The sequence below is a fragment of the Mauremys mutica genome, chromosome 4 (assembly GCF_020497125.1).
Source record: "Mauremys mutica isolate MM-2020 ecotype Southern chromosome 4, ASM2049712v1, whole genome shotgun sequence".
NCBI lineage: Eukaryota > Metazoa > Chordata > Testudines > Geoemydidae > Mauremys > Mauremys mutica.
Genome location: NC_059075.1, coordinates 121146378 through 121158592, shown reverse-complemented (window position 1 = coordinate 121158592; position 12215 = coordinate 121146378). Strand labels below are relative to the sequence as shown.

The 12215-nt window shown below is 51.0% G+C and overlaps 1 non-coding gene across 1 annotated transcript; it reads right to left on the bottom strand.

Annotated features, from left to right (window-relative positions):
* Positions 1 to 10857: 10857 nt before the first annotated feature.
* On the bottom strand, positions 10858 to 10931 carry TRNAT-AGU. Its single transcript has one exon. It is a non-coding gene; the product is annotated as a tRNA-Thr (tRNA).
* Positions 10932 to 12215: the final 1284 nt, after the last annotated feature.

Here is a 12215-nt window from a genome sequence, read left to right as displayed (position 1 = left end):
ATCCTGCACAGTACTGATATGTTTTTGTTGGTTTGTCTGTCTCTCCTCCGGTGGTTGCTTTTTAATAAAAGAATCATTTTGGTTTGAAAGCAATCTTTATTCCATTAATTGACAGCAAACAGAGCCCTGCAAAGCAACAGGCAATTTTCTTAAGCCTTCATAGTGCTTTGCACCAATAACAATCACCTCCTAACATTACAAGCACTGCACTCCCATGCATAGCAACAAATATTAGTGGCTTTCAGCTTCAAATTGCTGCCTCAAGGTATCCCTGATCCTTATGGCCCTGCGCTCCACCCCTCTAATAGCCCTGGTCTCTGGCTGTTCAAATTCAGCCTCCAGGTGCTGAGCCTCAGTGGTCCAGCCCTGAGTGAAGCTTTTACTCTTCCCTTCACAAATAAATGGCCAAAAGCACACTCAAGAGTCATTCTGCACTTGCTCAGCCTGTTGTTGAACTGCTCCTTGCTGCTGTCAAGGTGCTCCATGAATGGCTTCATAAGCCACGGCACTAAGGGGTAGGCAGGGTCTCTCAGGATCCCAATGGGCATTTTGACTTCCCCTACGGTGATCTTCTGGTCTGGGAAGAAAGTCTCTGCTTCCAGTTTCCTGAACAGGCCAGTGTTCCAAAAGATGCGTGTGTCTTACCAGGCCAGCGTGCATTAATGTCTGTGAAATGCCCACGGTGATCCACAAGTGCCTGGAGAACCATAGAGAAGTACCCCCTTCTGATTAATGTACGCCATGACTAGGTGGTCTGGTGCCAGAATTGGAATATGTGTGCCATCTATCGCCCCTCCGCAGTTAGGGAAGCCCACTTGTGCAAAGCCATCCACAAAGTCGCACACACTGCCCAGAGTCACAGTCTTTTGGAGCAGGATGCAATCAATGGCCCTGCACACTTTTGTCAACACATGTCCAACGGTCGACTTTCTCAACTCAAACTGGTTAGCGACCGATTGGTAGCAGTCTGGAGTAGCCATTTTCCACCGTGCAATTGCCACGCACTTCTCCAATAACAGGGCAACTCTCATTCTCGTGTCCTTGCGCTGCAGGGTTGGGGCGAGCTCATCAGAGTCCTATGAATGTGTCTTTCCTCATCCAAAAGTTCTGCACCCACAGCTTGTCATCCCAGATGTGCATGATGATGTGATCCCACCACTCAGTGCTTGTTTCCCGAGCCCAGAAGCAGTGTTCCACTGTGGTCAGCACCTCCATGAATGCCACAAGTGATCTCGTGTCATAGCTACTATATGTGGCGAGATCAATAATGAACTCCTCTTGCCTTTGTAGTTTAAGGAATAACTCCACTGCCATTTGTGACGTTATTAGTAAGAGCGAGCAGCATATTGATCAATAGTGCAGGATCCATTCCTGCAGCCCAAAGAGGCAGAATGTGCAGTACACCAGCCATTGAAAGATAGCACCAAATGCGGACGGAAGCACAGGGATTTCTGCGATGCAAAGCAATGCATCACACTGGATTGGGACAGGACCCAGGATGCCCCACGACCCCCTCTGCCTTCCCACAACTCTTAGGAGCAGAAGAGGAAGAGATGCTCAGTGGGATAGCTACCCAGAGTGCACCGCTCTGAATACTACTGCAAGTGCCGCAATGTGAACACACTATTGCACAGGTAGCTGACAGTGTGAACACACAATAGCGGTTTCCCTTCAGCACTCTCTGAGCAGCACTGTAACTCCTGGCGCTGTAACTCTGCCAGTGTAGACATAGCCTCAGAGAGACGGACTGCCAGGATCCCTGGCCTGATCCCCTGTGGGGAATGAAGCACAATGGCAACAGGCTGTGCAGCCTTCACTAGTCTCCCTGTACCTGCAAAGCCCGACGTGCTGGAGCATCTGTGCCATTACCTGGTTCCTAAACTGGAGCTACAGGTCCTACCCCATGTGAACCAAAGCCCGAGAGGTGCAGAGATCCAACCCCTTATAATCTTAGAAACATTTTGTTCCTTTTTCTAATTTTTGTCTGTTTCTTTTTATGAACTTGGAGACCTCCCAGACTTTCTATTAGATTGCGGTGTAACTGTGCGGCTCAATGAGGGTGAGAGTGTGAACACCTCTGAAATCTACAAAGGGAAGATGTTAGGAAGAATAGTTCCCCAAATCTTAATAGCCTTAAAACTCTGCCCCATGAAATGACAGAATGCATGATCCTCACCTGTGCAAGCATTGCAAGGACTTGAGCTGTCAGATATACATTGTTCAGCGAGAGCTGTTTGAACTTCTTTTGCTAATGTCTCTATAAGGTCTGTACGTGTTTTGGGGCGAGAAGAAATATTAGCTACACAAGAGTGAAATCTAAGGAGAAATTGTAATTGGCTTTGAGGTTGTGGGCTAAATGTAAGCAATAATTTGGTTTCGGTATTGAAATATTCAGCTGGCTAAATCTGGGATGCACTGCCTGGGTAAAAATCTCTGATTGGGGTTTCGACATCACTAATTATGCACCTGACTTCTTGGGTTGCTCTTTTAGGATTTATAGGGGTTGTATTTATAGCTGTATTAATCTGATGGTTGGACTAAATTGACGACTTGATTCCAATGCAATATCCTTGTTAACTCATTGATTTCCTGATATGGCCTGAACTTTATCATTGTATTGTTTAACAACAGCGGCTGGAACTTTTATTTGTATATTTAATTCGATCTCCATTTTCTTCATTTCATTACTGTTCTAAGTTAAGGAATGTGCAGCAACAACAACTGACACAAGCCTTTTGCTGCCCCATTCTGTGCCCATCCAGCAGGAGTAGAGAACAAACCCCTCCTGGAGCAGGGATTGTCACACTGGACTGCAGGCAGCTCCTTGTAATCATGCCTGGCAGGAAGGCGATGTCTACGTGCATTCCCTAGGGAGGCAGGGGGATCTGGGAAACCCTGGACACTGGGGGCTATTTACCCAGAGCTCATGAGGAATCTACTCAGGGGTGATGCAGTAGAAAAGAGCTGGGTGCTGCTTTCCCCACTTATTTCTCCTTATCCCCTTTCAATCTCACCTGTTTCCCTTTCTTCCCCCACCCTCTGGCAGGGAGACTTGGTCACTTCCCTGCTCCCAGGGGTGCTCACTCTCCTGTAGCTGGTGTCGGAGAAAAACTCAGTTCTCGCTTTTTGTTTGGGTGCAGCAAAATCAAATACTTTATTATTTCTCCAGTAATTACAATGGAGGGAGAGAGTGCCATAGGACACAGGGTCACCCCAGTCCCGGACAGGTCTCTCAACTGGTAAACAATTACAGCAAGCTTTATACCTTTGTTACAGACAATTTCTAGCAATAATACAGACGGTAAAAAGCAACAAATACATTTTGTTTATACATAAGCCTTTTGCTATCTTATTTGTCTCACTCCTAAGGAAAGCAAGCCTGCATATTTGGTTAGACTGTTGCAAGGTCATAATAACTTTGTACACAGTTCTTGTCCTCTCGCCTCGCACTATCCTTGCTTCTACAAGTCTCACGTCATTAGGGTTACAGTATGGCCTGACTCTTGCTAACTGACTAACATGCATTAAAATCCCCTTCAAATCCTTATTAATTCTTTCCCTGCTTCCACACTGGAATGGCCCCTGTGAGTGCTAATAGGATCGAGATCCTGGTTGTGGGACAGTCCCTGCAGTGGCTCTGGGACACACAGACGCAGGAGAAGGAGCAGAGATGGGGCTAGTTCCCACCTCAGAAAGTCCCTGGCTGCCGGGGCAGCCCTGGGTGGGCAGAAGAGAGACTCCACACAAAGGTTCCAGAAGCTGAGGGTCTCGCAGCCACAGGGAATCTGCTCTTGGGTAGGGTGTGGACAGCCATGGAGCCCCTGCCTCATGCTGCTTCAGGTGTAGTGTGAGAAACTGCTATCTGTAGGAATTTGCTACTTATGGTGCACTGAGCATGCTCACATTAACTGAGCACACTCAGTAAATCTGCTGAAGCCACTTCCCTTCCCCCTGTCCTTACTCAGAATCAGATTCTGCAAATTGCTATTTACAGGGTGTCATAAACATATAGCTACAGGTAGCATAAAATACCCTGTAAAGGGTTAAAAAGCTCAGATAACCTAGTTGGCACATGACCAAAAGGACTAATAAGGGAAGGAAATACTTTCAAATCTGTGGGGGAACGTTTTTGTTCTCGTGTTCCTTTGTTCTCTCCGGGTCAGCGAGGAACCAGAGCATGGATAATACACAGTGATGAGCTGCCAAAATCATAACAACCGGTTCCCTCCTCTGAGGAGGGAACCGGTTGCCCCCCCCTCCCAAGTTCCTTGACGCCCCCCCCCCCTTTTTTTTTTTTTTAAACACACACACCTGACTTTACAGTCAGGTGTGTAAAAACCTGCTGCCGCGCCCGGACCGCGCAGCCGGAGCTGCAGCCTGGCTCGCCCGCCCGCCCGGACCCGGCGGCAGGAGCCCCGCCGCCCGCCCGGACCAGAGGCAGGAACCGGCGGCAGGAGCCCCGCCGCCCGCCCGGACCAGAGGCAGGAACCGGCGGCAGGAGCCCCGCCGCCCGCCCGGACCCGGAGGCAGGAACCGGCGGCAGGAGCCCCGCCGCCCACCCGGACCCGGAGGCAGGAACCGGCGGCAGGAGCCCCGCCGGACCCGGAGGCAGGAACCGGCGGCAGGAGCCCCGCCCCCCGCCCGGACCCGGAGGTAGGAACCGGCGGCAGGAGCCCCACCGCCCGCCCGGACCCGGAGGCAGGAACCGGCGGCAGGAGCCCCGCTGCCCGCCCGCCCGGACCCGGAGGCTTGAGCCCCCCCCCCGCCCGCCCGCCCGGACCCGGCGGCAGGAGCCCCGCCGCCCGCCCGGAGGCGGCCGGGCAGGAACCCCTCCGCCCGGCCGAGGTCGCAGCTGGACCCTGGGGGCAGGAGCCACGCCACCCGACCCCAGAGTCTCGTCAGGACCGCCGCCTGGAGCCCTCCTCCCGCTGGCACCCCCACCCCAGCTCACCTGGTGGAAGCGCTGCTTCTTCTCAGCCCTCCCAGGCTTCCCGCGCGAACAGCTGATTCGCGGGAAGCTGGGGAGGGGGAGGAGAAGCCGGAGGAGCTTCAGCAGAGGAGGCGGAGTGAGGTGAGCTGGGGCTGGGGGAAGGGCAGGGAGCTGCTAGAGTTTTAGTTAAATTTAAAAGCCCTTTTGGAACTAGTTGTCCCTCCAGGAACAACCGGTTCTAAAGGGGGCTTCTAAATTTAACAACCGGTTCGCGCGATCCAGTGCGAACCGGCTGCAGCTCACCACTGATAATACATCTCCCTAAGCACATGGCATAGAAAAACCTTAGAGTTCTTTCCATAGGCAGGCCTCTGCGTAGCTTGCTGAGTCACAAGGCGTATCTGCCTTCTCTCAATGGGCCGATTGTATAGCTGATGGTCCTTAATGGGCCATCAAGCAGGTTAGGCAGAACTGACACCAACTTGTCTGGCTGGGGTGTTCCCCGGAAGCATAGCACAAGTTTGAAAAACAGACAGCATACAGCCAATATTCATAACGTCAGCTACAAAAATAATACACATCTAGAGATAGCATCATTATAATCAGCAAGTCAGAACCTCTCCATAGACCCCTTACACGACAACCTTTCTACAATATTGGCTACAAATATAGAACAGTGGTCACAACGGTGATCTATACAGTTACAGATTATGTCACTAATGTCACAGGAGGTGACACGGCATCAGTGAGACTGATACTGGAACAGTGCCTCCAGTTTTGGTGTCCTCATTTGAAAAAGATGTGAAATTGGAGCTGGGGCATCAAAGAGCCACCAAATGTTCAGAGGGCTGGAGAAAAATGCCTTCTAGTGAGCTATTGAAAGAGCTCAACCTGTTTAGCTTATCAAAAGAAGATTGAAAGGTGACTTCATTGAAGTGTTGAAGTGCCTTAATGGAGAGAAAAGATTGGCTATTAAAGGGCTCTTTAATCTAGCAGAGAAAGGCATAACGAGATCCAATGGCTGGAAGGTGAAAAGAGACAAATTCATATTACAGCTAAGGCACAAATATTCAACAGTGAGGATGGTTCACTACAGGAACAAGCTACCAAGGAAAGTGGTGGATTCTCCATCTCCTGATGTCATTTAATGAAGACTAGATGCCTTTCTGGAATGTGTTTTCCCCAAAAGTAGCTATTATGTCATACAGGAGGCCTGTGATATGCAGGGGGTCAGATTAGATGCTCTAATGGTCTCTTCTGGCCATAAAGTCAACTAATTTCTGAAAAACTGAGTGTAGCATTGGGAGCAGCGTCTGATGTTTTCCTGTCTAGCCGGCTTGCTTCCTAGAACGAACGCTCCTTGAGTGCGGTGATCCACAGGGAGTAGCTCAAACCTCCAAAGGTCCTGGGCAGGGACAGGACATTGGCACAGCAAGGGAGGGGTGTGGCAGTGACATCACAAAGGCCTTTTGCAGGATCTCAGACTATTGGTCAAAGGTGGTGGGGAGGTGGTGACCTCACAGAGAGATGCTGACATCAGGCAGGCAGGAGAGGGGCAAGGGCCCAGGGAAACCTCAGACTCCCTGTGGCTTTGCTTCAGCACGTCTCCTTCTCCAGGTCTCTCTTTGAGGACTGAGAGAGTATTCGGGTTCACATACGTGAGCGCCAGGAGGAACCTCTTTTGAGTTTTCTCCTTCCCTTTTAGTGATTTTACTAGAAAACAGCCGTCCCTGTTTAGAAGGTAAGAGCCTCCTCGAGGTTTGAAACCTGTTCAGTCTGATCCATTTGGTGACAGTTGAATTCTAGGCATGGAAAACACGATCTTAAAGAGGCAGAATTTTATTCCGCACTTGGGATTTTGTCCCTTAGAATCACTGGGGACATTAGGGTTTGTCTTTTTTGTTTCACCTCTTCCTCCATCCCTCCCTCCTTTCTCTTTGTCTCTTGCTTCTTCTGTCCTTTCCCCTGTTCCCCTCCCAACACCAGGAGAGAGAGAGAGAGAGAGAGAGAGAGAGAGAGAGAGAGTGTGTGTGTGTGTGTGTGTGTGTGTGTGTGTGTGTGTGTGAGTGAGTGAGTGAGTGATGGAGGAGTGCTCTGCAGCTCCCACTGGGGAGGTCCACCCAAAAATGTGGGGCTGAAATAGTGCTCGGGCAGTCAGGGCCGGATTAACCTTTTCTGGGCCCCAGCACCAAATGTATTTGTGGGCCCCCATGTAGTCACTGTGGGCTCCGAGTGTGGGCCTGGTGGGGCAGTGCCATTGGTGCCATAGTATAGATGCTACTGAACCTCAGAGACATTTTTCATTTTGATCACACACCCCTACATGACTATATGCATTGTCATACACAGCTCCCTCAGCCCCCAGTTTTTCTTATTGAGCTGTACACCCATGTGGGTTTACCGGTGTCCACAGTGAGTAGAACTTTCACAGTGACCAAGGAAACTCCCCACAGATTTATCTCCTTCCTCATTCAGACCCTCTCTAGCCATGTCTCCAGTACCCCCCTATGTCACCAGTCACGGCATGTGGTCTTAGTCTCAGCCCAGAGTTCTAAAGCCAGCAGATACCTGATCAGTTCTGACAGATCCCTCCCTCAGCCCCCATCCTGCCATGTGAGCAAGCCACCTGCAAACACCATTTCCCCAAAGTGAGGATTTAGCCCTTGGGAATCTGAAGACACCAGCCTTTCTCCCTCTGCTCCCACCTACATGCTAGTCTGCTACCTGGTCACCACCACCTCTCCCCATGCTTGTTTCCTTTCTACTTTGGACATGCTCCCCAACCAGCTGGAAGCTCCCTCTGCAAGCCTGACCTGCTCCCTCTTTCCCTGCTCCCCTTGACATTCCTTTCCTGCTGGTGACCTCTGTTCCTTGAGGTTAACTCCAGTGTCTTTAGCTGCTCTAGCTTAATGGTCCCAGTAGTCACAGAGCCACTTGTAGCTTCTCTGGCTATAGTCATGGGGCCAATTGCCAGAGACCAGCCTTAGACAGCTGCAGCTACTAGCCGCAGGAGGGGTGGCAATGCCAAGGCTGAGCATGCTTGAACCTTGCAACGGCAGCACTAGGGACTCTAAATCCTCAGCCCTGGCCCTAGGCAGCTGCAGACTCTGCAGTTAGGCACTTCCCTCCTCTAGGCCATGGCTTTAAGTACCTGAGATGCCCATCACCTGCAGCAGAGGCCACCAATTCCCACGCACCCCTCAGCTAGCACATAGTCATGCCGAAAGTGCAGCCTGAATGATTTTGGAGGCTGGGGTGCCAGGAGGCTCCCATTCCTGAGCAGCAGCTCTTCAACAAGCTCACAAGCCCTGCCTCCGCTGTGGGACCAGGACCCTGTGAAGACAGTGGAGTTACCCTGTGTATAACCAGTTCTGTCCAAAGCCTGTTGAAGTGACTGGGAGTCTTTTCATTGTCTTTACTGGGCTGTGTAAAGAAGCAAAGGCCCCATTCTAGACTCTAGGAGCAAAGTGCATTCTGTGCAGCACTGGTTTACTAGCATAGCAGGAAGGTCTCACATTACCTAGTGAATAAGCAACACCTCCTACAGCACATAACGCTTTCTGAGAGGCTTCCCACCCAATTACTAAATATGAATCTGTTTCACTTACAAGGGCTGAACATATTAGGTGGGATGGTCACAAAAGCAAGGCACTTCTGAGCTCAGTAGGAGTTTTGGATATGCACAGAACACAGACAGGACTGGTTCCCACATGGCTGCAGAACTGCAATGAAGTGGAACAATGTTCAGCTTGTGTGATTGGAGGGTATCTGGATCCATATTATAAGACTGTCCTCATAAATGAGGAAAAGTTGAGGTGCAATTGTTATTCTTTTGTTCCACTCTTCATTTCTGTGGAGAACTGGCCAATGCAATATCACTGTCTTCCTTTTCAACAAACCAAACTAAAACAAAATGGCAATGGCTGTTGAAAATAGCAATTCCAGTCCTAGTTAGCACTGGGGAGACCCCAGTATTTGTTGCTCAATTTTATCCTACTTTTTTTACAGCAAGTTACAGTGAATCAGCATATTTGATTTGGGAGAAATGAAGTACCAGCTGCCCAAATTGAGCTTGAGCACTTCTGAATGTTGAGGTGTTCAAATCTGGAAGGTACGTGCTAGATTCCATTTCTGAATATTGGATAAATCTGGAAAGGAAAAACCAATTTCTGCTTCCATGCCTCAGACGTGGAAATCCTCCTACGTGCCGGTACTGTATCTAAAGCTGCCCAGGTCCTCTAGTAGAGCAGAGGTGGGCAAACTATGGCCCACGGGCCACATTCGGCCCACGGGACCGTCCTGCTTGGCCCTTGAGCTCCTGGCCAGGGAGGCTAGCCACTGGCCCCTCCCCCACAGCTACACCGCTGCGCGGGCAGCGCTCTGGGTGGTGAGGTTATGCACGCCTGCCAAGCAGCTCTGGCCAGGTTGCACGGCTGCCAGACTTGCGGCTCTAAGCGGCATGGTAAGGGGTCTGGGGCCGGGGGGTTGGATAAGGGCTGGGGAGTCCTGGGGGGCAGTCAAGGGACAGGGAGCAGGGGACGGCTGGATGGGGTGGAGGTTCTGGGGGGCGGTCAGGGAACGGAGGGGTTGGATAAGCCTGGGAGTCCTGGGGGGCCTGTCAGGGGGTGGGGGTGTGGATAGGGGTCGGAGGACGGGGTGGGGGATTGCATAAGCCTGGGAGTCCCAGGGGGCCTGTCAGGGGGTGGGGGTGTGGATAGGGGTCAGGGCAGTCAGGGGACTGGGAGGAGAGGGTTTGGATAGAGGGTGAGGTCCTGGGGGCAGTTAGTGACAGGGGGTCCTGGGAGGGGGCAGTGAGGGGACAAGGAGCAGAGGGGTTTGGATGGGTCAAGTGTTCTGAGGGGGGCAGTCAGGGGATGGGAAGTGGGAGGGGGTGGATGCCAGGCTGTTTGGGGAGGCACAGCCTTCCCTACTCAGCCCTCCCTACAGTTTTGCAACCCCAATGTGGCCCTCAGGCCAAAAAGTTTGTCCACCCCTGTAGTAGAGCCTCCCCTCCTTTACTTTTCATTTTCACTTCTGGTGGGATCCATGTACCTCCCTCACTAGGCTTCAGATAGGGAGGGGGCACTGTCCATTTAGTCCACCCAATTCCTTCTTTGGAGGCTACCAGCTGGGGTCACACCAGCATCCCTAATCCAGCCTGGCAAAGTCTCCTGAGGGTGATATCTGGGCCAAAGCCGCCTACTCCTTGGGCACACTTGTTCCCCATTCACACTGCCACCCCCTTCCAGCAGCCAGCTCCTCATCCACAGCAAGCTGCGGTCCATGGGGGCTCAGTGCCCCCCCGCCCGCTCCCTTTCCTGTGGATAGCTGCCAGGGAATGCTGGGAAATGTAGTTCCTTCCCTGCTCCAGGACCGGCTCTATAGGCAGGGATCTGGCCAAGGAACTACAGCTCCCAGGGCCCCTTGGGTTCTCAGCTCCCAGGCTGGATCCCTGAGGCTCTGCTCCTGCAGCGCTGCGAGAGGGGAGGAAGTGAGTGCTATGGGCCCCTTCTGAGCGTGAGCCCGGTGCTATGGAGTCATTAGTGCCATGGTAAATCCGATACTGATCTCTGGGACTTTTCTCCTAACTGCTCAATTTTTCATCAGTGACAATCAAAAGGAAGGTAACAGGAGAGTAACTCTCCATTTCCTGCACAACCTGCAGAGATCGTGCAGACATCCCCAGCAAATTGCAAAGATCTGTGGCCCAGGCTCGTGTTGCAGCAGTTGTACTCAAAGCAACTATCTTGGCAATGCCCATTACAGCAGCCTTTTCATCAGCTCCAGGCTTGTGATTTGATTCTTTCCAATGCTCCTCTATAAAGAGCCTTTTCCTTAGCAAGCAATTACTTGGATTGCCAAGAGAAGTCTCTTCTGTCTCCTAGAAAGACAGAGGAAAACATGAGCAGAGGAGACAGAAGCAACACAGGCGCTACTGGGAGTTGAACCCAGGAACTCCTGTTTACTAGACAGGTGCTTTAGCCAGCTAAGCCATGGTGCCTGCTGCAAGAATTTGAGTACAATTGTTCCACTTGATGGTCTAAGACAACACCTTCAAATTCCAAAGTACAGATGTTCCCCATTTCCCTCAAGACTTGCAGACCTTGAAGTGTCTGGCTCTCTGTGCACAGAAAACATTAGGAATTGGGGAAACTTTTGGGATGGGGGGAGCCTATACAGGAGAGATGGGCTCCACCTAAACCAAAGTAGAACCAGACTGCTGGTGCTAAACATTAAAAAGGTTGTAGAGCAGTTTTTAAACTAGGAGATGGGGGAAAGCCGACTGCTGCAGAGGAGCATGTGGATCGGACACAGACTTCTCTTAGGGGAGAATCTGATGATAGAGAATCTCCAGGTTGTAGTCAGGAGCAGAGGACGGAAGAGGATAATGTAAGGGCCGGATCAGATGATAAACAGTCACATAAAAAAGAATCTGGCACATCAGAAAAGGGCAGACAAATAAACAGGGGACAAGTTTTTAAAGTGCTTGTACACAAATGCTAGAAGTCTAAATAATAAGATGGGTGAACTAGAGTGCCTTGTGATAAAAGAGGATATTGATATAATAGGCATCACAGAAACTTGGTGGACTGAGAGCAATCAATGGGACACTATCATTCTGGGGTACAAAATATATCGGAAGGATAGAACAGGTCGTGCAGGGGGAGGAGTGGCACTGTGATGTTCGTCCATCGTTTTTGAAGAAGACCTTGACATCTAGCAGGTTGTGAGCTGTCCACAGTGCGTCTGCAGGTGGCTGATAAGGCCAATACGAGCACGAAATGTTCTGCCACATGTCGGGCAGACGTGTGGGCACCACTGTTACTACATTTACAGATCTGGCTTTACGGAGTGCTCGCTTCTCTTGTGCTATAGTTATCCTTCTGGCTTCAGATGTCTGGCAGCCTTGATGGATCAGCGTACACCATGTCGATCGGTCTTGTGCCAGGGTTTCCCAGGAAGTGATGTCAATATCCAGGGACTTAAGAGAGGCTTTCAGCATCTTTGTATCGCTTCTTTTGTCCCCCGTGCGATCGCTTTCCTTGAGACAGCTCACCATAAAAGAGCTGTTTGGGAATGCGGTGGTCTGGCATCCTTACAACATGGCCTGCCCAGCGTGTCTGGGCTTTCATAAGCAGAGTATAAATTGACGGCAGGCCTGCTCTGGAGAGGACTTCTGTATCTGGCACCTTATTCTGCCACCGGATCCTCAGAAGTCTGCGGAGGCAAGTCATGTGGAAGTGGTTCAGTTGCCTAGCGTGCCTCCTGTATACAGTCCAAGTCT